This window comes from Rattus norvegicus, chromosome 7 (genome assembly GCF_021556685.1).
Source record: "Rattus norvegicus strain SHRSP/BbbUtx chromosome 7, alternate assembly SHRSP_T2T, whole genome shotgun sequence".
In the NCBI taxonomy this organism is placed as follows: Eukaryota; Metazoa; Chordata; class Mammalia; order Rodentia; family Muridae; genus Rattus; species Rattus norvegicus.
In genome coordinates, this window is record NC_141540.1 from 84,457,692 (window position 1) to 84,483,361 (window position 25,670).

The window sequence follows — 25,670 nt, forward strand, 5'->3', positions numbered from 1 at the left end:
AACGTCTCATGGATTCATTTTCCAGAGACCCCTTAAGACCCTGCAGATGTATGTACCTCTTCTCGAGCAGTAAGTTCTGCATATGAAGGAACTATGATTGTTGATGGGCAGCATTATGTTATTTAAAGCCTCAGCACCCTCCCCTTAGACAAGAACTCAGCTTGTTACTTCTCTCCAGAGAATCAAATGGCTACAGCATCACTTTCTTTTCTTTTGAAAGGATGTACCCGGTACATCACTCATTGGGTAAAAGGACAGTGCTGTCTACTCATCTCCCAGTGACTGGGCAGCCAGCTGTCTACACACTGGAAACAAAGTAGGCAAGTGTGAAACCTGCTCTGTCTTCTGAGGAAAGGGTTAAGCAACCACAGCCTCCGTGGCTTCTTTATCCTGTTAGGCGAGTGGGCACTGTTTTCATAGTAACGAACCACAATTTTTCTGCTCCACAAAATTCTAATGCTGTCAAGTATGGTAAGACAGATGATCCTTCTTAAAATGATACTTTACAAAGCAAAACAGATATAACTCAGTAACTGTGCATCTAATTGCCTTAATTGCCTCATTTATCACATGACTTAAGTGAGCTGATGTTCCCTACTTTGCTTCACCCATGTAATTCTTGTAATAGAAGAGCTGAGATGCAGTGCCAGGCATGAGCGAGAAATACTCTCTCCTGAGAAAAGATATCATGGAGTAATGTTGGATTTGGGTTCCAGTTTATTGAAAAATCAATGTCCATTTGTATGACCAACACATATGGCTTTCTTCCAGGCTGATGATGGCTTTGGGGGTCTGGATATCAACTAATGAAGTCAGATCATTTTACCAAGCACCCGAGTTACACTTGGCAAAGTAACTTTGTCATTAAAACCTGGTTTATCATTTCTGTTGGTGGTTTTCTTCCTATCTCCCTATCCTCTCCATTTCACTTGCAGTTACAGAGTTGTTTTCCTCACATGCAGATAACAGACTTAAGGCTCTAAATTTTAACATTTAAAAGGTGACTCCTATGATGTCTGGAGTTCACAGTATACACAGTTCCCTCATTTATCTTTGTTTCTATCAGGGGCAATAACACACAAACACACACACACACACACACACACACACACACACACACATTTTTATATGATCCTATTTAGCTTTGACTCAAAATTGACACTTGAGCAGGTCAGAGCCAGATTTTTAACAGGCCCAATAGAAATTTGTCATTTTATCTGTCATGGGTAAATCAACAAGGCTGAATTTGTCTACTGTGTTGATGCATTCCAATAAACATAATCCAGCTGACATTTTATATAAGTGCCTTCATAATTTAAAAAAACTCCTTAATTCCTCATAAAGTAATACTGTTTCCCCATTATTAAATGGAATAGCAATCTAAATTTCAATGTTTTCAGTCCAGTGTTCTGTCTCCCTAGAGAACACTCTTGGCATGATAGTCATTGGCAACCAAGGCTCTAGAAAGACAAGCCTTATTTTCATTTCTGAGATCTGCCAGGAGTGCCTACTCAGCCACAGAGCATGGTTCCTGGGTTCTGCTTTGGCCCTGTTGTATAAAAGCCTTCATTTACAAAGACACCAGGAAATCACAAAGTCTATGGGAAGAAAGAGAATCAGACATAGTGATTCTATACAGCACCACACTGCTTTGTCAAGAGAAAGGAAGTCAAGGTCTTTCAGCACAAGTCCTCCTGCTGCATATGGGACTACAGGAATGCTGCTATGGAGGAAATCGGTTGTTCTTCTGTCTCTCTATTCATTGGTCAGCCCCCAGTTGCCTAGTACTGGGATATTTGCTCTGGCTGGTAGTATTTTTTTTTGTTGCTCTGAATGAAAAAAGGTAACTTTCTAGAGAACTGTTGTCTGTGACAAATATCATCTACAGTCTAGAGATGGGACACTTAAAGTAGGAAGTATTGAAGGTAGTTTCTGAAGTGTTCAAGTGTGAGTGAGGTGCCCACTCATGGTCATGCACGGACAGGTACTTAGTGCTCAAGACCATTTAGTGTTCGTTCGCCCAGAGGACTCAGATTTGAGACCACATTGGGTGTCTCAAATCTGCTTAATAGTGAAAGTTTCAGGGAATTCAATGCCCCTTTCTAGCTTCTAAAGTCATCTTAAATATACTATACATGGTGCACATAAACACACACACACACACACACTAAATAGAAGTCTTTTAAAGAAACTAAAAATAGGAAACAACAAATTATATTTGAACATAATGTAATGAACATTCTTAAAGAGTTTTAATCAGACATGAATATATTGGGTTTGCATTAGTTGTATCTGTTTTGAACCAAAAATTATAGCATAGAAGTGAATACAGAAATCCTGAAAGATTCAGGCTCACTTACAATTTTGAACAGTAAAGATATACATTTAGTGAGCTGTAATAATAAAATATGTCTAGTGGTTCCTATAGGACGCATCATAACTAGGAGACCAACAGATAGGAGAATTATATAGCTAGAAAGTAGAGATTACAAAGAGAACCTCTCAAGGATCAGATACAAACTCAATGCTTTACAGATGTAGTAAGGCATACCACCGGATGTTAATAGGAAATTAACAGAGTTGATCCCCATATATAAGACACTCTCTTTTTCTTTTATGTTTTTGTTTTCATTCTTTTCCTTTTCTTTTTTATTCCTCTTCCTCCTCTTCACCTCTCTCTTCTTGTTTTTGAACAAGATTTGTTCCTCCTATATAATCTCTGTTTCAAGATAAAGATTTAAATAGATAAAATAACTCTCTCCAGGGCATTTGTCTGCTAGATACTGTCAAAGAACAATTAACTATTGTTAATACATTGTTGTTGTTACTTAACAGGTCTTTATTATAAGTCCCATTCTTACTGAATATTTTCCCCTTCAATAAGCTAAGATATTGGGTCCAGGAAGACTTGAATCCTTAATATACCAGCTGTTAGGCCTTTCTGCCTGATGTGACTAGAGGACTAGTAGAGAAGCAACACCTCTTGAGTAACTAAACTAATGGTTCTCATTGCATTTTTTTTACCAAAACATATTATAGTTTCAAAGGCATTTGATTTTAGCCAAGACTCTTTCAAACAGCCTGTTCCAGAATGTTTGACATTAGAAACCTCAGTGAACTCCAGTTGTCATTCTCACCTGGGAGGTCCAGCAGAAGGCCTATGATAGGTACAAACAACACCATCTTTTATATGCATGATTGATTTAAAGACCCTTGCCCCATTATTCATGGTGGCTATATATGTATAATCATCAACTTACTTTCCAAGTCACTCCCACTCAGGAAACATCTTCTTGTGCTGCCCTTTAATAGTTGAAATTAGATCCAAGAAAACTTTCCCTCTAGTGGACTTTTTATGCCCATTTTATATGTTTGCCATTAATAGAATGGGCTAAGCTAGTGATAAAAAGAGGAGATGGCAAGCATTGGAAGCAGCAGCACTAACAGCAGTACAGGACACCTGAAGACATCCAGAGAATGGCCAGCATTAGAACCAATGGGAAGCAGAAGCAACAGATCACATTAACAGACAGGAGAAACTGTGAGCTCTCATTGCTAAAAGGGCCAGGAGAAAGTGGTCAACTGTTAAGGGCCAAGGGTTTTGACATCATGATCCCAAGATAAAACAAGCCATCATTGAAACTGAGGGTACTACTTCTGAGCTGCTGTTCTCTCCCCAAGGCACTTTAACACTAGGAGGCTCTGCCTAATGCTGCCTCTTAATGCTGCTGAAAGCTAAGGGATATCATGTCTGCCCAGCACTGGGCTGTTGTGGATTAAAGCATTTGCCTTCAGCCTGACTACTGAGAGCCACATGTGTCTCCATTCGGAGGCCTGAAACAATCGACCTCTTAGATTCTTTCACGGTTATAAGATTCTGTAACTGTTATGGTAGCCTCTACTCCTTGGAAACGTCACTGGTCCAGGATTGCTAACACTAGAATTTTTCTTTATCAACCTACGTTTGAATTTTTCATCTAGGAAAGAAGGCACTGGCTAGCTATTAGTAACAGACTGATTTTTAAGAAAGTGCAGATGAGAAAAGTGAATTCTACATTAATGGAATATGCATTGTGGCCTAGGTATTTTCCATGTTGTATCATTTCAGTCTTAAACATTGAAGATAATATGAGCTGCTCGAGTTACAGATTTTAAAACCAATGGTCATAGAAGTGTATATCCTTTGTACAAGGAAACAAAAAGAGATAATTGGTTTTGTACAGCTATGTATTTAAGAGAGTTTCATGTTGTTATATGTTATCATGTTCATGCTCAATCTTTTCCTCTCATCATATCTTCAGTATTAATGCTATATTCAGATGAATGAATTTAATAGAAAGTTTTCCATCCCCATTTAGCTTCAGGTTCAGCAACTGTCACTTATGATACAGAACCTTCCTTGAGTTATCCTTATCCCACACCTACCCACCTGTTCTTTTCCTACTCAACGAGAGTCATTCTTGCCTCTACTCCTGCCTTCTAGTTCTTCCTACTACTTCCAAATTATCTTATTACTGAGAAGCAGGGATAGTGTGATTATATTGCCAGACCAGATCTCTAAGTTTTAAGTCTACCATAATAAAATGGCCAATGTCATGTCCAAAGGATACCAATAGGATTTACAATAACATTTCAAAATTCAAATTTAAAGGGGAAGTGATTGATTATACTTCATCACTAACAACACAAATAAGTCTAATGAGCCAAAATAAATAACCATTCTTTAATAGTATCCTGTATCACAAGAAACAATATCACCATGGTTTATATTTGCAATTTGCATTTATTTGCATGATTAACCATACAGTAAAAAGTACATATACATAGTATAGGTTTTCCCATTGTTTGAGATTCATTACACAGTGAGAAGTACCTGCAAACTAGTTAAGTAAAATTCCTATTGTCAAGGAATGAAATATAGTGATGTGCTGAGAAATATAGTAAATGCAACTGGTTATTATTTTGGAAGCTGCTTTAATAAGGGATACCTGCTATGAGGATATAGCAAATAATTTGAATAATGAAATGGAAGAAACTGCATGGATGTGTTGAAAAAGAATATAAAAAATGGAAGGAACAGCCAATATGGAGATGATTTGTATATATTCTAATAACTAAATATAAACCAGTTCAGCTGGGGGAAGTGCAGTACAAGAGGATGTGGCTGTCCATGAAGGAAAGGATTGTTTTAAGATAAGGACAGTCCCTGCAGGTCTTTGAACTAAGAAAGACATGAAACACCAAAGAAGAAAGCCAAGTTAGCAGCTGGAATAAAAGCCAGACTTATAAGAAAAGCTAAATAAATATTGGAAAGGAAAGCTGACTGAGGATATTCTACCTCCATCGATACCCTTTTAAGGAGAGATGGTGAGATGTGGTGGACCGTTATCTGATGTGTCTAAAGTCACTCCCTGGTCAAAGAAGGTGATGAGTTTAGAAAATTATTTGGCTAATATGGTCCTCGTATACAAAAGATTGAGCATAGAAATTCTATCGACATCTAATTGCTGGCATGTGCAGGCTGATAAGTGTTACCAAATGCCTTTCTAAATAAGTATGGAGTGGTGTGGAAAGAAATGTGTCTCGGTTGGCTAAATGGTGAAAGCAGCAACCTATTAAGAGAATTATTCTCAGAGCTTGGATGTAAATTGATTTTATGAGCATGTCAAGAAGTCAATCAATGGCAGACTTGTAGCAACATAGCAGAGCAAAGAATAATATACGAAGCAGATTCTAGTCAAATATGAAAGCTCTGATCTTATCATGGGGAATGTCCAGTTTAATGACCACACAGCTGTTCTTTAGTACAGTTTGCCATTTATGAATTTTGGTGATGTTGTTTCAGTTCCGTTCTCAACAATTAGACATACATGGATTTATAAAAAAAACCCACAACTTTATAACTTCACAACCTTACTTTTTAAATCAAAGATAAGTTTATGCAACACAAAATCACCTATCTTAAAGCCTACAGGCAGGTCTATTTAGTTCACACATAATGTTATTCATCTTTCACCTCAGCACTGTGCCAAAAAGTAGAAACAGTTCAAATTCTGTCAATGAATGAATGACCAAAAGGTGATGTAACCGTAAAATCAAATATATGCACCCACAGAAAGGAAAGAGTACTGCTGCATATTGCCAAGTGAATGAATACCAAAAACATGCTAAGTTTAAAAAAAAAAGACATAAAATTTCACATATTCTGTATTTTGATTTATTTGAAATGTTATATGCTATGTATAAATACCAATGTAAGTACAGATGTATAGAAGCACATAGACACACATACATTTTGCTTTGGGGGAATTATTATAAGGTTTTGAACCTACACAATATGGAAGCATGAGAAACAGATGGTGTAAAGTTGAGTTTCTAGAATAGCTGTTGGAATCTGATGCCTACAGGCATGGCTAGAAAGACAGGATGATTTGGGGAAAGGGATACAAGAACAAGCATCAATCTGTAGATCTGAGCTAGAGCCCTACAAAATGAGTTGGAACCCATGTGGCTTCCTTATCTCCTTTAAATTCCTGTGTTTAATAATGAAGGCTTTTGTTTTCCTTCCAGGAAGAGCTTATACCCTCTGTCACAGAACTCACTGTTACCTGAACCAAGAGGTGAAGAACCCAGTGCAGGAGATGTAGCAGCTGGAGGATGTGGAGGTCTCAAAGCTGACAGTCCACAGATAGGACATGAGAAGTTCAGCATCTGTCGATATAGGCTACCAGAGCACCAAAGCTCTGAGCTGTGTCAACCTCTGCTCCAGTAGAAGATAACCTGGTTTTGAACTGATTGGCTAAGGGATGCATACATCTGCAAAATTAGTTTTCCAGCTTAGCCAAAATAATGAGAAACAAATCATTTTTAAACTCCAGAAGATGCTTATAGAAGCAGTGAGTAAGCAAGTATGAGATCAGGTGTTGGCAAGCGTTTTAACACTTCCCCTGCCTACACAGTGTGCAAAAAGTATTTTGTAAATAACTTACATAGATCAGAAGATAGATGGAGAATATTTCCAAGACAGTTAAGATGGTTTTGTTGTTGTTGTTGTTGTTGTTGTTGTTGTTGTTGCTGTTGTTGTTGTTATGTCCTCACAAAAACTCTACAATAGAGTTTAAAATGTACTTTGTCGTTATGAAAAATGTAGCATACAGGAGAAAGGTAGCTGAGGTACTATGTTGCTAAAACCAAATTTAGTTCTATTTCACTACAATGTGCATGCTCTCTCCACTCCATAGCACTGAAGCTGTACCGTGACTCTCACCTGCTCTATTTTGCATAGAAGGAAGCTTTCGCCTTCTCTTTCTAACTTTTCCTTTTTCAGAAAGGAGGCAGAATATATGTTTCCTCTTCTATGTGGCTATCAAGAAAAATGAAGCTCTGCATCTTGTACTTTTCCAGGAATTGGATGAAGTGTCTTAGTAATGTATATTCATTATCTGCTACTTATAATCTACCCTGAAGCAACAGACAAGCAAAGTCTTAGAAAAATTTAATTTACATGTCTGTTGCTGAATCTTAGAAATAAATGCCAACATGTACCATTTTGCAATGGAAAAATGTTTAATATTATCACAAAACACTTTCTATATAATTTATCCAGCCAAAGAAGCAGCTTCAATAGTCATATATATTATTCGCCTATAATGAGGCATCAAAGCGATAACAGCTAGCATTACTTAGAACTATGTGCATTTTTTGCTAAGAGCTACACATGAATTATTTAATGCATATTAATGACCACTGAATGGAAGAGGTAATTATGTATTTTGATTAATGCAAATGAGGTTTTAAAAATTTGCTCAAAGGCATAGGCAGTGAACTAATCAGATCTATTTAATTGTGAAGTACTTGATTTTAATTACTATATCATTTAAACCTCATTAGAAATATTTCTGATTATTGAACAAGTATGAACAGAGTGACTATTAGGTGTTCAAATAATTACACTGAATTAAAACAATGTAAGATAGGATAAATGAGGAATATAATTACAATCGTAATTGTGTGTTCTAATAGCTGGTTTCAAATCCATTTTCTTAAAAGTATACTAATGTGTGTCAGATGAAAACGGGGTATTTGAAAAGCATCTCTGAGAATACTGGGCGTATGGTAATCCTTCCCACAAGGACATTGAAATTGCTGATTTTGTTTTCATAGACAGCAATTAAGTATAATCTTATAAATGCAACACTGATTGATTGAAAATTAGCACAATTTATGAACATGAAAACAAACTAGCAAGGCTAGTCAATCATCTTCTCTTTTCATAACTACATATACAGGAGAAAAAGGTAGACGATGCTTGCAAAGTGCGCCTGGAGATTGTTACTGCAACTATAGCAGATCCCCGTGTAGACTATTTTAGATTTCTCCTTTGCTACTTGTGTTGTTGCTTCTTTCCTCCCATTCTTAATTTTACATTTCTTCTTTGATATTTATGTTTCTCTGCTAGAAAAGCCATGAAGCTCAGCTGGACTGGGAAGTTAAATTTCTCAGACAATATGAAGGATGGAAGGTAGAATCTAGGCCATACTGATCTTATGAAAGATTGTCTTTTTCCTTGTTTTCCAGCATCACACATTAGATTTATGGATTTCTAATTGTTCCTGGTTATTGTATAAGGAGTCTATTAATGTAGAATTTCAATGGAGGTTCACCTATACAATTCCTCTCAACATAGAATGAGAAGTGTATCTGGTTTAGCAACTCAGTTTTTGCAAGTTATTGCAATATTACTACTTTTGCACAAAGTGAGTATGTTCTTATATATGAGGTAGAACAGTCACCAATTTCTACACAACATATAAAGTAGACTCTTCCTATAAAATCTTAGTCCTGAAAAACAATATTGGCTTGGCTTTGTGACTGTAAATCTGAGGATTAATACAAAATTGACTCTCTGGAAAGGCTGACCTTAACAAATCACCCACAAACAGAAAAAATTCCCGGACAAGCTGGGCAAGATCTGACTTCTTCCCATAAATCTCTAGCCAGCCACTGCCTATGTTCTCAGAATCACCACTTATCTCTCAACTCTCCTCTCCCCTCCACTACTATTTTCTCCCCAACCAGCTCCTCCTCTTTCTCCCCTCCCTCTTCCTCTCCCCCAACCATACCTTTAAAATGGAATCGATTTCAACTGAGTCGACCTTTTTTTAAAATTTATTTATTTATTTTTAGTGAATTGGTGTCTAATTGGTGTCTGTCTAAGGTTGTAGAATCCCCTTGAACTAAAGTTACAGACAGTTGTGAGCTGCTATGAGGATGCAGGGAATTGAACCCTGGTACTCTGGAAAAGCAGCTCTTAACTACCAAGCTATCACTCCAGCATGTGTGTTTCATTTCTTAGTTTATATGTGGAAATCAGAGGGCAAGTTGTGAGTGTCAGGCCTCTCTTTACACCATGTCGATCCTGAGAGTTGAACTTAGGTTGCTGGACATGGTGAGAACTGCTTTACCAGTTGAGCCATTTTACCAGCTCCGATTCAACGTGTGAAAAATCAATACAACAACACACTCCTTTATAACAACAAGCTATCGAAGAAATCACATAATAATACTAGAAACAGAACGAATAGATGACAAAATCCCATATCCATTCATGGTTAAAAACTCCCAGAAAACTTGCTAAATTTGATAAAGAACACCTACAATGACAACCTTACAACTAACATTATAGTCTAAAGAAACGTAGAAGATTACTTGCTAGGATCAGGAACACAGTTTTCTGTTTGCCATTCCTTTCTGCATTGCACTAGAAATCCTAAGGAAGGAAGCAGGGCATATAAGGGAGCTAAGAAGAGCAGATTGAGAAAAAAGAAATAAAATTTCCCTTGTTTACAGATGACATGATTACCTATTTAGGAAATCTGAAAGAAATGGGAAAATAAACCCACTGGAACTAGTAAACAACCATAGAAGAGTGCCAGGATATAAGAGCAGGATATAAAAGCAAATAATTTTCTAAACATCAGCAGTGAAGAACTAAAATTTAAAATACAAAACACAATATTGTCTATTTGTATTCCCCTATCAAAATTAGATAGGTACAAATATAACAAAATTATATGATATCTATTCAAGGTAACCTACAAAACTATGACGCGACAAATCAAAGAGGGAAAAATAGAAGATATTCTGTGCTTAAAGTTGGCAAGATTTCCCAATGCAACCACTCTATGAAAATCCAGTTAAAATGCCAGAAGTTATTCTATGCAATACTAAAGAATAATGATTCTATAGTTCTGTGTGGGGCACAAATCAAGAATACCAAATACAAGATGGAAGCAGGAATATATAGCTGACCCATTGATATCATATAACTTGAAGACTTAAACTAAAGCTCTAATTATAAGATAGTGTTATTGGCCAAAAATATAAATAAATACATCAATAAGTCACTATGAAAATATAATGACTAATCTTTGATAATGGAGGAAAGCCAACGAAATTGAGAAAAGTTAATATTTTTTGACAACTGTTGGAACAACTGCTTGATAGTTTAAGAAAAAGAAAGAGGAAGGGAAAAAGAAAAATAGAGGAGGCAAGCATAGAGGAAGGAGGGGAGAGGGAAAGGGAAGGAGGGAGAAAGACAGACAGGCAGACAGATAGACAGAGGAATGAGAGAGAGAGAATACCAGGTAGAGATCTTGAATCTTTTGTATAGAGTATAAATTTAGAACTAAATATAAAGAACAAGATTGTTAAAGTTCTATAGTATAAATGAGAGAGTATCTATTTTGTCCTATAGAGGTGTGATAATAAGTGTGGACATAATGTCAAATATGTGATTCATGAATGAACTAATAGATAAGTCTAGTTTTGCCCTGAGCCTAAAATAGTTCTAAAGATTGAGTCAGTGAAAAGTGTTATAGACAGTGACTGGGAGGATTGATACTACACACAGTGCAGCAGAGCCCTAGGGAAAAGACTGGACAGAAGTATCTGTGACTGGTCAGCTGTGCAGCACTGGAAAGGTAGCAAGCCCTCTCACCCTTATCTCTACCCAAGAAGATGGGTGGGGTAAGCAATTACAGAACATCCTATTATTTCCTATTTGTTTGGTTAAGTATTAAAATAATCAATGTTTACTGGAAGCAAGGTGACATAGGTAGTGACATTAAGAGTGGCTGAGCAAGTAGATCCCAAATCGTCATTTATACGACTTGATGTGTCTAGTATTAATTAGTCTCATTTCTGCAATGAAGTCTATCTCATGGTACACATGAAAGTACAGCTCAGTCCCAATTTGACCCTTTTTCCAGGATCCACTTGGTGGTGTATATTTTGTCTAGAATAGTAGATTATATTAACAAACCTATATGTCAGGTGTTCAGCATATTTGTCAAGTAAATCTGTGTGTTGGAGCTGCATATATACAGGACTGAGTAAAGAGAGACCCACACATAGGTTTTTCTCGTTTACACGTATGTCTTGGGATGATTTTGTTAATGCACTATATCTGTAGTATTTATTAATAATCAACATTTTGACTGACAATATGTACTAAAATCTATACCCACCATCAAGGATTCAGTTATGAGTAAATAGAAGGAATTAATTTTTTGTGGAAAAATATGCTAGTTCTTCATGAGATGCCTACACAGCAAAGTGGATGTCAGGATTTCCACACTTTCCCCTACTGTTGACATATACAAATACATGAACTGTTTAACTGTCCATTTTATCTAGCTTTGAAGACTGAAAGGGTTGCTAAGTTTCCTTACTGTGAATAAATGCTGCCCCCTTCTGGATCATTGGCAAAAATACCAAAGACATTGAAAGTTCTTATGTTCGTAAAGTTGGGGACGAAGGTTAAACTTTATTATTTAAGCAGCAAAGAGTTCTATACTTGAAAACCTCCACTTGCCTGTCTATATCTGAGAACTGAAGATAACAGCAACAAGGAAGGGTAGAAGGAATGACAGGGCTCTATGATACATTTTCCAAATTCACTAGACCAGAGACAGGATTACAATTATTACATATATATATATATGTCAGATCATAGTCTGTTGATTTCTAGGCTAAAGAGTTTAAGACAACACAGCCTAAAACTTTTGGTCTATAAGAACATATTTAATATTCTATTCCTTTAAGGACAACCATTTAGCAAACATTCATTGATTATCTACTATGTGCTAAGATGCCATGAATACAATAACCATGAAGAGGGACCTCTTCTGAATCCATTCAGAAGATAAAAATGCAAGCCAATGATTAGAGACAGCACTTTGGTGACAGACTCCAGAAGGGACCTTCATTGTCTAGAAGGACTCATCCACCTAGAGGAACTGGTGCCTTACTGTCCAGGTTTTGAAGATTCCTTATAGAATAAAAGGAGCACAATGCTAAATTCTAATCAGAACTTCATAACACTCCTATTTGGCTATTCTACCAATGAGAAATGGCACACATATTTTCACAGTTCAAAGTGAAAATGTTTATGATGATCACTACACCCCAGGGATATAAGCATGTGATATGACAGGTGAGAGCAATTCTAACAGGTCAAATAGGCCATCTAGAAACATCACTCTTAATGATACTGTGATAGTACCTAAGTCTTTTGCCACTTACTTTTGAAACTGATATTCATATATTTCCATGGCTTAAATCTTAAGTCAGTTCCACAGTTTGTATTTTACTTTTCTTTATGAAGGGTTCAAGTTAACTTGTGATTAACAAATCCAAGATGTCTGATATAGAAACATGAAAATGACACCAGAGAAAGATTTAACAGTTGGATAGAAATTGAATTTCATCCATGGAACATGTTTGGTAAATGAAGAGTCTAGATTGATTTGTTTGTATTGATAATAAATATATGCCCATGTTAGTGTATAATGAATGTTAAAATTTATAGAATAAGAGATAAAATGAACTGTACAGGAGCAGTCTCGGCAGGCAAAGTGATTGCTCTAGAAGTGTGAGTACTCAAGTTCATAATCTCAGTTCTTGTGAAAATGCTAGATGAGTCATGTGGTCTATCTGTAACTTCTGGACTCTGACAGCAGAGGTAAAGGGATCCTTGGAGTAAGCTGGTTGTCTAGCCAATCTAGCCCAATCAGTTACTTCTGGGTTCAATTTAGAGAGTCTGACTCAAAGAATAAAGTAGACAGCAATCCAAGAAGGCATGCACTCGCACGCACACCTGCACGCACAATATGTAAGAGAGCTAGACAGAAATGGTGGACAACCAATTTCATGTGACTTTATAGTGAGCTTCAGTTTAAACTGGGCCACAGATTCCATCAAGAAATCAAGGAGGAAGAAAGGGAGAGAGAGGGAGAGAGACAAATACAGATTACTCCTGTATAGATTCAGACCTCAGATATGTCTTTAAATACTCAGTCTCAGACACAGGGCTACCTCTAGCTCATAGAGAAATGTGTCTTCTCTGGTATCACTCTGGGCAGATAGAGCCCCAAGGGACTCAGCTTGGTGTGTTGAATGAAATTTATATCTCAGCTTTTTTTTTTTGCACCTTAGTCTGGTCTCTTTATGCAGTGATTTATCTGCCACATGCCAAATATACACAGACACCCAGTCCAGATAATTTAATGGTAAAATGGAGCTCATGACAGTTCTGTATATGTCACTATGTAGATGAAGGGACTGCATAGAAACTAGTACATATATATGCACACACATTCATGACTTATATGAAATCCAATGCTCAGTGTTTGGAAACGGGTGGTTCAGAAAGCTCAGAGAGTATTAAAACAATAATCACAGAGCCTCTCCTAAGAGACACTCCTCAGAGCAAACGTGCAGTTGTTAATTGGACACCTGTTATAAGCACTACTCAGAACGGCCTGAGGATGTTCATGTTCTACGAAGCATGCCAACACTGATTTCTTGGAAGCTTTTTCTTAATTTACCAGATTTACAAATAGCAAACTCACAGCCTGTTCAGAGGCTTGAAAGCCCTGTTGCCTAACCTCACAGGTGGCTGTGAGCTGTGATCCTGCTGCCAGGGGTGGCAGCAGATGAAGAGAGGCACGGCTGTTCTAGCAAGCACAGCAGAAACACAAGCTAAGCCAGGGCTCTCTCCTTCCTTGAAATGGATTCACTCCCCAAGTATTTGCTATTTCATTTTTAAAAATTACCTCAGTATGTGTCTATTTCAAAATATGTCCACTAGCTACATTTTAAGTTTCATGTTTCAAATTTGGAAAGATTCAAATTATTAAAGTATAACAATTACATTTTGTTCTTTTAGGAAAAGCCACAGGGTGCACCCTAATACACACCACAAACTCAAACATGGGAGGTGTGTTCCTACATAAAATGTTTGCATTTGCAGAGCTTCCTCCAGGATTGCTTTTCTGGGCATAGCCACATGAATAAATTGTTCATCTCCTTTAAGTCTTTGTGGTTTGGCTTAATGTTTAATGATGATGGTTTGGATGGTTTTATTCTAAGTGACATAGGGGTTGCTTGCAAGTTTCTGTTATGATCACACTTTGCTTTTAAAAGACTTCTTGAGATTGTGCTGTAAATGGACACAGGAGCAGTAGTCAGGAATAATGCATAACAGATCACTATCGCAGATTGTGACAGCACATGATTATATATTATAAACACATGTGTTGGAGTGTGCTCAAATTTATGATCTATTGTACAGTACTGAAAACCATTCTCTACTGCAACAGGAAAGCCACAAGGTGAGTGGTATTGCTTGGAAGAAAGTAGACTTCCCAGCACTCCATGAAAGTGCCCATTAGTGATACCATCTGCTAGAGGCAAAACAGGTGTGAGATTCTCACGTCTCTGCTACATTAACAGGTGGGAGAAATGCACGTGGGACTGAATCCTGAATCATACAAGATGGTCGGTCTAAAGACCTGAAGTGTAAATGTTAGCTTGTGCCCAATTAAGTTAATGGTATGTATTCTTTTTTGGTCCATTTGACACAGGGTTTCATTGCTGAGAAGAGACGCTATGGCCATGGCAACTCTAATAAAGGACAACATTTAACTGGGTCTGGCTTACAGATTTAGAGTTTTAGTTCATTATCATCATGGCAGGAAGCATGGCAGTGTCCAGGCAGAAATGGCACTGAGGCAGCTGAGAGTGCAGCCGCTTGTTCTGAAGGCAGCAAAGAGAAGCCTCGCTCCCACATGGTTAGAAGAAGAATACCATTATCCTTATAGTGACACACTTACTCCAACAAGTCCACACCTACTCTAACAAGGCCACACCTCCTAATAATGGCACTCCCTGGGCCAAGAATATTAAAACTACCACATAGGATCTCGTGTAGTCCAGGCTGCTCTGAAGCATCCTATGTAGCTGTGAATAACCTTGAGCTTCAGATCTTTTTGATTCTAGTTCCTGAGTACTGGGATTGCAGATATACATGGAATATATAGCCACCACACGCAGGACTTTGTACATGCTAAGTACTAACAGCCATATATCCTGCCCTCATGTTCTTTACTGTAATGTAGTAGTTCTCAACCCTTTCATAGGGGCTAAATAAGACACAGATATTTACATTACAATTCATAAAATAGAAAAATTAGTTATGTAATAGCAACTGAAATAATTTTAAGGTTGGAAGTCACCACAACATGAAGAACTGTATTAAAGGGTTATTAGTGGGTCACAGCATTGGGAAAGTTGAGAACCACTGTTCTAATGGCTCTTTAAAATAACACTAAGGTGATCAGCATTTAATATGTATGATATTTAAAATGTGGTATTAATATGAAGATCCTATTTCTTTTCTTGTGATATTCTCATAGTTTGTATTCATTTTTTTAAAAATCAAACTATAAATGAGATAATGAATAAAACATTCCCATTATTCAAAATACAAATGTGATGTAGTACAGACATGCCTTTGTGCCTATATGTCCTATCAATACATTCAACACTTACTAATAAATATTATATAAATCATTAGGGTGTATTATGTCACTATACTAGGTTAAAGATGAGCAAGTTCTCAGTCTACATTTTTTTTGTCACCATACATAAAAAGGACATTAGTTTGGAAGTACTTTGCTTCTCTCAATACAATTACAAAAGACATATTCTAGTGGGAATAATATAATTTTATATTAATGATATAAACATATACATTAATTAATTCTTAGGTTGCTTTATTAATTTTATTTATTAAAATACTACATGTACACATTGTTTTTGAGGCAAGGTTTTATGTATTTCAAGCTGGTCTTGAACTCCTTATCCCCTTACCTACACCTCACAAGTGGATTAAAAGCCTGAGTGTTCACCACACTCTGATTTCACTTTTAAATTAAGAAATAAAATAATATTTTAATACTTGCATACATTCTGGAATAATTCAATGACTAATATCTCTACACATTATTTTTCTTTGTGGTGAGATCATTTAGAATACAGTCTTTTAACTGTTTATAAATAGATGTTATTATTAACTGCAGTCATGAGTTGTGGAATAGATGGCCAGAGCTTTCTCTTGCCTGACATTTTGTTACTATCGACAAACATTGTTTATAAACCCTCACCTCCACCATTCAGTTTTTGGTCACTAGTCTAACTTTCTGCTTTTATGAGTTGGGCTCTTTTAAAATTACACATATAAATAAGATGACACACATAAGTATACTGCACATGTAAGTGAACATTTGTCTTATGAACCTGGCTTATTTCACTTTGAATATTTCAAATTTAGGTAGTAGTTATCTGATTTGGTAATTCCTATAATGAAGTTAAAAACTAATAATTATTTTTGATATTATCAATGTTAACATAAATTTTCACAAACATTTTGAATGGCAATAATTACATAATAATTACATAAGAGAATAATTTTATTGGACAAGTCTCTATTTTGGCAGTTGAGGACTTAACTCCATTTTAAAGACCACATCCATTGCTGTCCATGTTTACAACCATTATGAAGCTGAATAGTTGATTTCAGGCTTGTCTAGTGTTCTAATGAGCACAGTAATGGAATAGGATGCAAAGTATGTGTACATTTTAAATAGAAATTTGGAGTCGCTGAAGCATATCAGAGCACCAGCAGACTGAGAGTAAGGAAGTTTACCAATATACCAGTTGGTAAAGACATATAAGAAATTATGTCTCTTTCCATCATCAAAACTTCAGTTGAAGAAGTTTTTAGGATATATACCTAGTGAGAATTTCCACAGCAAATGCTATGTACATTGCAAAATTCCCCACTACAAATTTATATCACTTTACTTGATATCTATAAAAACATATCAATGACTTAGGGGATGGTATAATCTTCCATTGACTAAACTGTTTGACACTATCTGTGAAAAAGAAAAACATGTGCATGGATGTTTATTTAAGTTTCTATTTTTCTTATTCATTATATTTCTGTCATGATCCTGAGATTTTATTCACATAAACAACCCTTTCAGGATCTGAGATAATTTTCAACACACATAATTTTGTTCTTAATTCTCAGACTTCCAAAAATACACAAAAGTTAAACTGAATTTCAAAATCATTCTCCAAGGGTGGTCAGACCAGCTGCACCCAAATTTAGTAGAATGTGTTTATAAGTATCTAAATATATTTTAACTGACATCATCACATTTTGCATTGACTTTGATGAAGAGAAAAAAAAACAGATCTCATAGCTCTTCAGACAGCTGTCAGCCCAGCTACAGAGGGAAATGAAGACTGACTCCTTTGCATTGCAGGAAACTATTGAGTGGGCAAGGCTGTGAGCATTATTAAATAGTGGCCCAAATTTAATCCTGCATTGGAAAACACAGGAGCATTGTATATGTTTTCCGAAATGCTTATGAGGTCAAAGCTCTCAAGCCAGGAAACAATGAGGGTCACAGGAAGCTAGGAGACTTGACAAGACTTGAGAAATTGTAGGCAGATAAGTCTCTGGTTTGTTCACTGGCACAGAGGCTGCTGAGCAGACAAATAAGCCCTACAGGCATCCAAGCACATGTTGGTACACACAGGTTGCACATACACAGACAGGTTCTTCTTCTTCTTCTTCTTCTTCTTCTTCTTCTTCTTCTTCTTCTTCTTCTTCTTCTTCTTCTTCTTCTTCTTCTTCTTTTTTCTTCTTCTTCCCTCTTCCCTCCTCCTCCTCCTTCACTTCTTTCTTCTTCCTTTTTGTCTTCCCATATCTCCATACCACTCCAGCCCCTCTCTGGTCTCTGGCATTTATACCTTCTCCAGAGTCCTCAAAATTAAACTATCTGCAGTTGGCACAAATCACACCCCTGCCAGAGCATGAGGCAAATAGTCAGCTGCTGTGGATAATCTGAAATAGTCCCATATCTCACACCTGAGATTAAAACGAAAACATGTTTGCATAACATAACTTGATTTTTTTTAAGAAACTATGATTCTTGCTACAAAAAAGATGAAGGAGAAAACGTTTGCCTCTAACCTCAAGGCTATATTTATATATAATCACACAAAAGTGGCATTTTGCTAGAAATACTTATTGCTTTGCTCTATATGGCTTCTTGGATTTATATATCTAGGATGGTGAGGGAATGAAAAAAGGACAAGTACATGGACACACAGACACAGAAATTTAGGGGCTGAGTAGGGTAGGGAGGTGGGGAGCACAAAGAAGAGGAAGGAGAGGAGGAAGAGGATGAAGAAGAAGAGGAAGAAGTAGCAGTGCCTAAGACTGAGGTAGACTGGGTTTCTGATGGAGAAAGCACATCTTGGAAGTTCAGAGACTTTATTACATGCAATTGAACAGGGAGGTGGGGTTACTTCATACAGATAATCAAGGAGGCTGTGTTACTATAAATGGCTCAACAAGGAGGCAAGTTTAGCTAATTTCAGTATTAATAGTCTCTGTAGGGGGGTAGTCTCAGGCTGAAAACATCTGGGGGCAGAAAACTAGGGTTGACATTTGTATATGGTTGACATTTATTTGTATAAGCGCTAGAGAAAGACTTTGGCATCCTTCTGAACCTTACTTGGGATGACTTTGATAATCCCATGGCTTTGTATTAGGATCCTTGACATGCCCATGTCAAACAAGAAACATTCACTTAATCCCTACAAGTTTATAACTCATTACACTATGCTTTAGTTAGGGTTTTACTGCTGTGAACAGACACCATGACCAAGGTAAGTCTTATAAAGGACAACATTTAATTGGGGCTGGCTTACAGGTTCAGAGATTCGGTCCATTATCATCAAAGTGGGATCATGGCATCCAGACAGGCATGATGCAGGAGGAGCTGAGCGTTCTACATCTTCATCCGGTGGCCTTTAGCAGAATACTGGCTTCCAGGCAGCTAGGATGAGGGTCATTTGGCCCCACCCACACTGATACTACGCCAACAAGGCCACACCTCCCAACAGTGCCACTTCCTGGGCCAAGCATATACAAACCGTCACATTCTACTCCCTGGCTCCCATAGGTCTGCTCAAACACATGAGTCTATGGGGGCCATATCTAGCTATAGCATAATTTAAGAAGTTCATTTAGTCCAACTTCCAAAGTCCCCGTAATATAGGGGGAGTTTCCCTGATTGTTTCCCTAATTATTTCCCTAATTGTTGATTGTCTAATAAAGACAGCAGAAGCTAATTGCTGGGAAAAGGTATGGAGGCGGGATTTCCGTGCAGGACAAGAAAAGGAGAGGATTAGGAGTCGGACCAAGTGGCAGGTGAATGAGAAGTTGCAGTCATGTAGATTTCTTGGGGCGCTGGATAGTTTGTGGCCTCCACACCCTTCAGAGGCCAAGGAAGATGGGGCAGGGTATTCTTAGCCCAGCCGTTGTGCTATCCGGCTGGTTTTAAAGTGGTAGAACTGTCTTGTATTTTCTGCAGCGTCTCAGGTAGGCAAAGATGAAGGAACACAGACTGTGCAGAATTTGACCAGGCTTTGGAAAGGGAGGATTGGGCAAAGGATGGAGTTCCAGGGGAGAGGTAACTAGAGTGGAGCTCGGGCTGGTGGGAGAGTGATCTCTGAAGAGGCAAAGCCAACGTTTTTTACATCGGACAAGGAAGGACCATGGAGGTACTGATTCTAGAGCCTAGCTGGAGCGAGCATGGATTTTTAAAATTACACATTACAAATGATGTCCGACGTGGTAGGTGAGAATCCACTATTTAGGATTCTTTAATTGATTCAGACACAGTGAAGCAAGTCTGAAAGGAGGGGAGAGGAGATTTCTCAGTGAGTAGAGAGGAGTCACAGTTCTCTTAAACAAAGAAACACAGGGTTAGACTCAGATCACTGGCTCTGAGTTCCCCTGCTGTGGAAAAGAAAACAGGATAATGGCTCCAGGCAGAGAGCCAAATAAAAGCTGCCTGCTTCCTACAAGCAGGTAATCATAAGATAGAATTCTAAGTTTGGTTTAATTGTTTTTAAAGATAGAAGAGTGTATAGATTCTGCCCGAACCTCATGGTGAATTCTTTCTCAGCTCGGAACTAATACAAGATTTTGGGCCCAGAAACATTGGGACTCCGGCTGGAGGCAGAAAGCCTGCACCCTCCAAGAAAAGATAGTATGGAGATTGTATGAAAACAAATGTTTTTGTAAAGTCTTGAGGTCTTGCAGGAGAATTCAATTTTGGGTTAAATATCCTGGCTTGACAGATTAGAAAAAGCCTAAGAATGGGCCCAAATAGTACTTGTTTAGATTGCTTCATTTGTTTTGAGTTGCTTAATTATCAAAATGTATTAGATTTTGAGTTTTGTGATTGTTTTATTTTTCCTCTGGGAGAAAGGTCAAGCTAAAAGTTTTTCCGGTTACTGGCTAAAGGACATGCTAATTTTGGAGAAAGGCTTTGTGTTTATAGAAAAGGTGGCTGGGCTCTGGACTCCTTCCAGAGTGATATGGATCAGATATGGCAGAGGGAGACCCTCTGAAGAACTAGAAAATTTCAAGAAAATGAAACAAGAAAGGTAAAGATTCTTTGTGCTATCCTTCACAAGGCACAGAGGAATACTTATGATTGGTTATTACAAAAATTGGCTCATAAAAATGTTGACAAACAGAAATTCATTCTTAACCAGTCTGTACACCCTACACAAACTAACACTATCCATGCCAATATCCTGATAGCACTTAAATTCTGTTTTGAAATTTGTGTATTGCAGAATGAATAGCTTTGATGAAAGTCATCCTCAGACATGCTAAACTGACCGGCTTGAATTCCTGGTGTCATGAATCCCAGGGCTTCTTGCCTCATTCAATCTTTCAGACGGATCCCGTCAGAACTTCGGCATCAGATATTGAATAGCAATTGTTGACTTGGTCTTCTTAAAGCCCACCGAATCTATTTTTCCTACCCTTCCCCTCCCCTTTAAAGATATTTCATTACCCGTATTCAGCAAGAGGAAGTTGTGGAAGATTGTCATCCTGATTCTCTGCTTTTAGGGGCCTGGAAGTGTTTATTCTAAAGGTTGTCATTCTAGGAAATTTGAAAATGATCTCAACAGGGAGGAAATAGCTACAGTTGATTGTATAGCCATAATCTTAATTGGTAGAAATCTTTATAATTGATACAAAGTTGAAGTTATAATTTCTTACACGGATCCAAGCTTATTTTTGATACAGATTTAAGGTTTCATTGGTATGCAATTTTTCTATTGATATAAAAAGTTAAGAATACAAAAGCTTAGACCCAGTTCCTCTATAACTGCCATTACAGATTGCTTTTTTAAAATTTCTTTTCTTTTACTGAATATTTTCTTCACATACATTTCAAATGTTATCCCCTTCCCAGGTTCCCCTAGGGAAAACCCTTATCCCATCTCGCTTCCGCATGCTTCCATGAGGGAGTTCTCCCACCCACCCACCTTCCCTCCTGCCTCCCCGCCCTGACATTCACTTACACTGGGACATGGAGACTTCACAGGACCAAAGGCCTCTTTTCCCATTGATGACAGATGATGCCATCTCTGCTACACATGCATCTGGAGCTATGGGTCGCTCCATGAGTACACTCCTTGGATGGTGGTTTAGTATGGTAGCTCTGGGGGAGTCTGGTTGGTTGATATTATTGTTCTTCCTATGGGGTTGCAAAACTCTTCAGCTCCTTCAGTCCTTTCTCTAACTCCTCCATTGGGGATCTCGTTCTGAGTTCAGTGTTTGTTTGTGAGCACCCACCCCTGTATTTGTCAGGCTCTGGAAGAGCCGCTCAGGAGGCAGCCATATCAAGCTTCTGTCAGTATTCCCAGTAGTGACTGGATTTAAAGACTGTATGTGGGATGGATGCCCATGTGTGCATCTCTGGATGGCCTTTCCTTCAGTTTCTGTGCCATATTTGTCTCCATATTTCCTCCTGTGAGTATTTTGTTCTGCTGTCTAAGAAGGACTGAAGCATCCACACTTTGGTCTTCCTTCTTTTTGAGCTTCATGTGGTAAGTGAATTGTATATTGGGTATTCTAAGCTTTGGGGCTAATATATTCTTATCACTGAGTGCATACTATGTGTGCTCTTTTCTGATTGGGTTACCTCACTCAGGATGATATTTTCCAGTTCCATCCATTTGCCTACGAATTTCATAAACTCGTTGTTTTTGATAGCCGAGTAATATTCCATTGTGTAGATGTACCACATTTTCTGTATCCATTCCTCTGTTGAAGGGCATCTGGGTTCTTTCCATTTTCTGGCTATTATAAATAAGGCTGCTATGAACATAGTGGAGCACATGTCTTTGTTATATGTTGGGGCATCTTTTGGGTATATGCCCAAGGGAGGTATAGCTGGGTCCTCAGGTAGTTCAATATCCAATTTTCTGAGGAACCTCCAGACTGATTTCCAGAATGGTTGTACCAGTCTGCAATCCCACCAACAATGGAGGAGTGTTCCTCTTTCTCCGCATCCTCGCCAGCATTTGCTGTCACCTGAGTTTTTGATCTTAGCCATTCTCACTGGTGTGAGGTGGAATCTCAGGGTTGTTTTGATTTGCATTTCCCTTATGATTAAAGATGTTCAACATTTCTTTAGGTGTTTCTCAGCCATTCGGCATTCCTCAGCTGTGAATTCTTTGTTTAGCTCTGAACCCCATTTTTTAATACGGTTATTTGTCTCCCTGCGGTCTAACTTCTTGAGTTCTTTGTATATTTTGGATATAAGGCCTCTATCTGTTGTAGGATTGGTAAAGATCTTTTCCCAATCTGTTGGTTGCCATTTTGTCCTAACCACAGTGTCCTTTGCCTTACAGAAGCTTTGCAGTTTTATGAGATCCCATTTGTCGATTCTTGATCTTAGAGCATAAGCCATTGGTGTTTTGTTCAGGAAATTTTCTCCAGTGCTCATGTGTTTGAGATGCTTCCACACTTTTTTCTATTAGTTTGAGTGTATCTGGTTTGATGTGGAGGTCCTTGATCCACTTGGACTTAAGCTTTGTACAGGGTGATAAGCATGGATCGATCTGCATTCTTCTATGTGCTGACCTCCAGTTGAACCAGCACCATTTGCTGAAAATGCTATCTTTTTTACATTGGATGGTTTTGGCTCCTTTGTCAAAAATCAAGTGACCATAGGTGTGTGGGTGCATTTCTGGGTCTTCAATCCTATTCCACTGGTCTATCTATCTGTCTCTGTACCAATATCATGCAGTTTTTATCACTATTGCTCTGTAATACTACTTGAGTTCAGGGATAGTGATTCCCTCTGAAGTCCTTTTATTGTTGAGGATAGTTTTAGCTATCCTGGGTTTTTTGTTATTCCAGATGAATTTGCAAATTGTTCTGTCTAACTCTTTGAAGAATTGGATTGGTATTTTGATGGGGATTGTATTGAATCCATAGATCGCTTTTGGTAAAATTGCCATTTTTACTCTATTAATCCTGCCAATCCAGGAGCATGGGAGATCTTTCCAACTTCTGAGGTCTTCTTCAATTTCTTTCTTCAGAGTCTTGAAGTTCTTATCACACAGATCTTTTATTTGCTTGGTTAAAGTCACACGGAGGTATTTTATATTATTTGGGACTATTAAGAAGGGTGTCATTTCCCTAATTTCTTTCTCGGCTTTATTCTCTTTTGAGTTGAGGAAGGCTAATGATTTAATTGAGTTAATTTTATTTCCAGCCACTTTGCTGAAGGTGTTTATCAGTTTTAGTAGTTCTCTGGTGGAACTTTTGGGATCACTTAAATATACTATCATGTCATCTGCAAATAGGGATATTTTGACTTCTTCTTTTCCAATTTGTATCCCCTTGATCTCCTTTTGTTGTCTGATTGCTCTGGCTAGAACTTTAAGAACTATATTGAATAAGTAGGGAGAGAGTGGGGAGCCTTGTCTAGTCCCTGATTTTAGTAGGATTGCTTCAAGTTTCTCTCCATTTAGTTTAATGTTAGCTACTGGTTTGCTGTATATGGCTTTTACTCTGTTTAGGTATGGGCCTTGAATTCCTATTCTTGCCAGGACTTTTATCATGAAGGGGTATTGAATTTGGTCAAATGCTTTCTTAGCATCTAATGAAATGATCATGTGGTTTTGTTCTTTCAGTTTGTTTATATAATGGATCACGTTGATGGTTTTCCGTATATTAAACCATCCCTGCATGCCTGGGATGAAGCCTACTTGATCATGGTGGATGATTGTTTTGATGTGCTCTTGGATTCGGTTTGCCAGAATTTTATTGAGTATTTTTGCGTCGATATTCATAAGGGAAATTGGTCTGAAGTTCTCTTTCTTTGTTGGGTCTTTGTGTGATTTAGGTATAAGAGTAATTGTGGCTTCATAGAAGGAATTAGGTAGCACTCCATCTGTTTCAATTTTGTGGAATGTTTGCATAGTATTAGTATGAGGTCTTCTATGAAGGTCTGATAGAATTCTGCAGTAAACCTGTCTGGATCTGGGCTCTTTTTGGTTGGGAGACCTTTAATGACTGATTCTATTTTGCTAGGAGTCATGGGATTTTTTTAAATGGATTATCTGTTCCTGATTTAACTTCGGTACCTGGTATCTGTCTAGGAAATTGTCCATTTCCTGCAGATTTTCAAGTTTTGTTGAATATAGGCTTTTGTAGTAGGATCTGATGATTTTTTGAATTTCCTCTGAATCTGTAGTTATGTCTCCCTTTTCATTTCTGATTTTGTTGATTTGGACAGACTCTGTGTCCTCTCATTAGTCTGGCTAAGGGTTTATCTATCTTGTTGATTTTCTCAAAGAACCAACTTTTGGTTCTGTTGATTCTTTCTATGGTCCTTTTTGTTTCTACTTGGTTGGTTTCAGCTCTGAGTTTGATTATTTCCTGCCTTCTACTCCACCTGGGTGTATTTGCTTCTTTTTGTTCTAGAGTTTTTAGGTGTGCTGTCAAGCTGCTGATATATGCTCTCTCCTGTTTCTTTCTCCAGACACTCAGAGCTATGAGTTTTCCTCTTAGCACAGCTTTCATTGTGTCCCATGAGTTTGGGTATGTTGTACCTTCATTTTCATTACATTCTAAGAAGTCTTTAACTCTTTCTTTATTTCCTCCTTCACCAGGTTAATTTTGAGTAGAGCATTGTTCAACTACCATGTATATGTGGGCGTTCTTCCCTTATTATTAAGAAGACCAGCTTTAGCCCATGGTAGTCTGATAGCACACATGGGATTATTTCTATCTTTCTCTATCTTTTGTGTTCTCTTAGGTTTTGTATGACATCTGTCCAGGATCTTCTGACTTTCATAGTCTCTGGTAAGAAGTCTGGTATAATTCTGAAAGGTCTGCCTTTATATGTTACTTGACCTTTTTC

At 37.7% G+C, this 25,670-nt stretch overlaps 1 long non-coding RNA gene across 1 annotated transcript; it reads left to right on the forward strand.

The window, feature by feature from the left end:
* The first annotated feature begins 12,373 nt into the window (after window positions 1-12,373).
* LOC134479719 (uncharacterized) lies at window positions 12,374-14,367 on the forward strand. Its single transcript, XR_015626147.1, has 2 exons — window positions 12,374-12,496; window positions 14,231-14,367. It is a non-coding gene; the product is annotated as an uncharacterized LOC134479719 (long non-coding RNA).
* The last annotated feature ends 11,303 nt before the right edge of the window (window positions 14,368-25,670 follow it).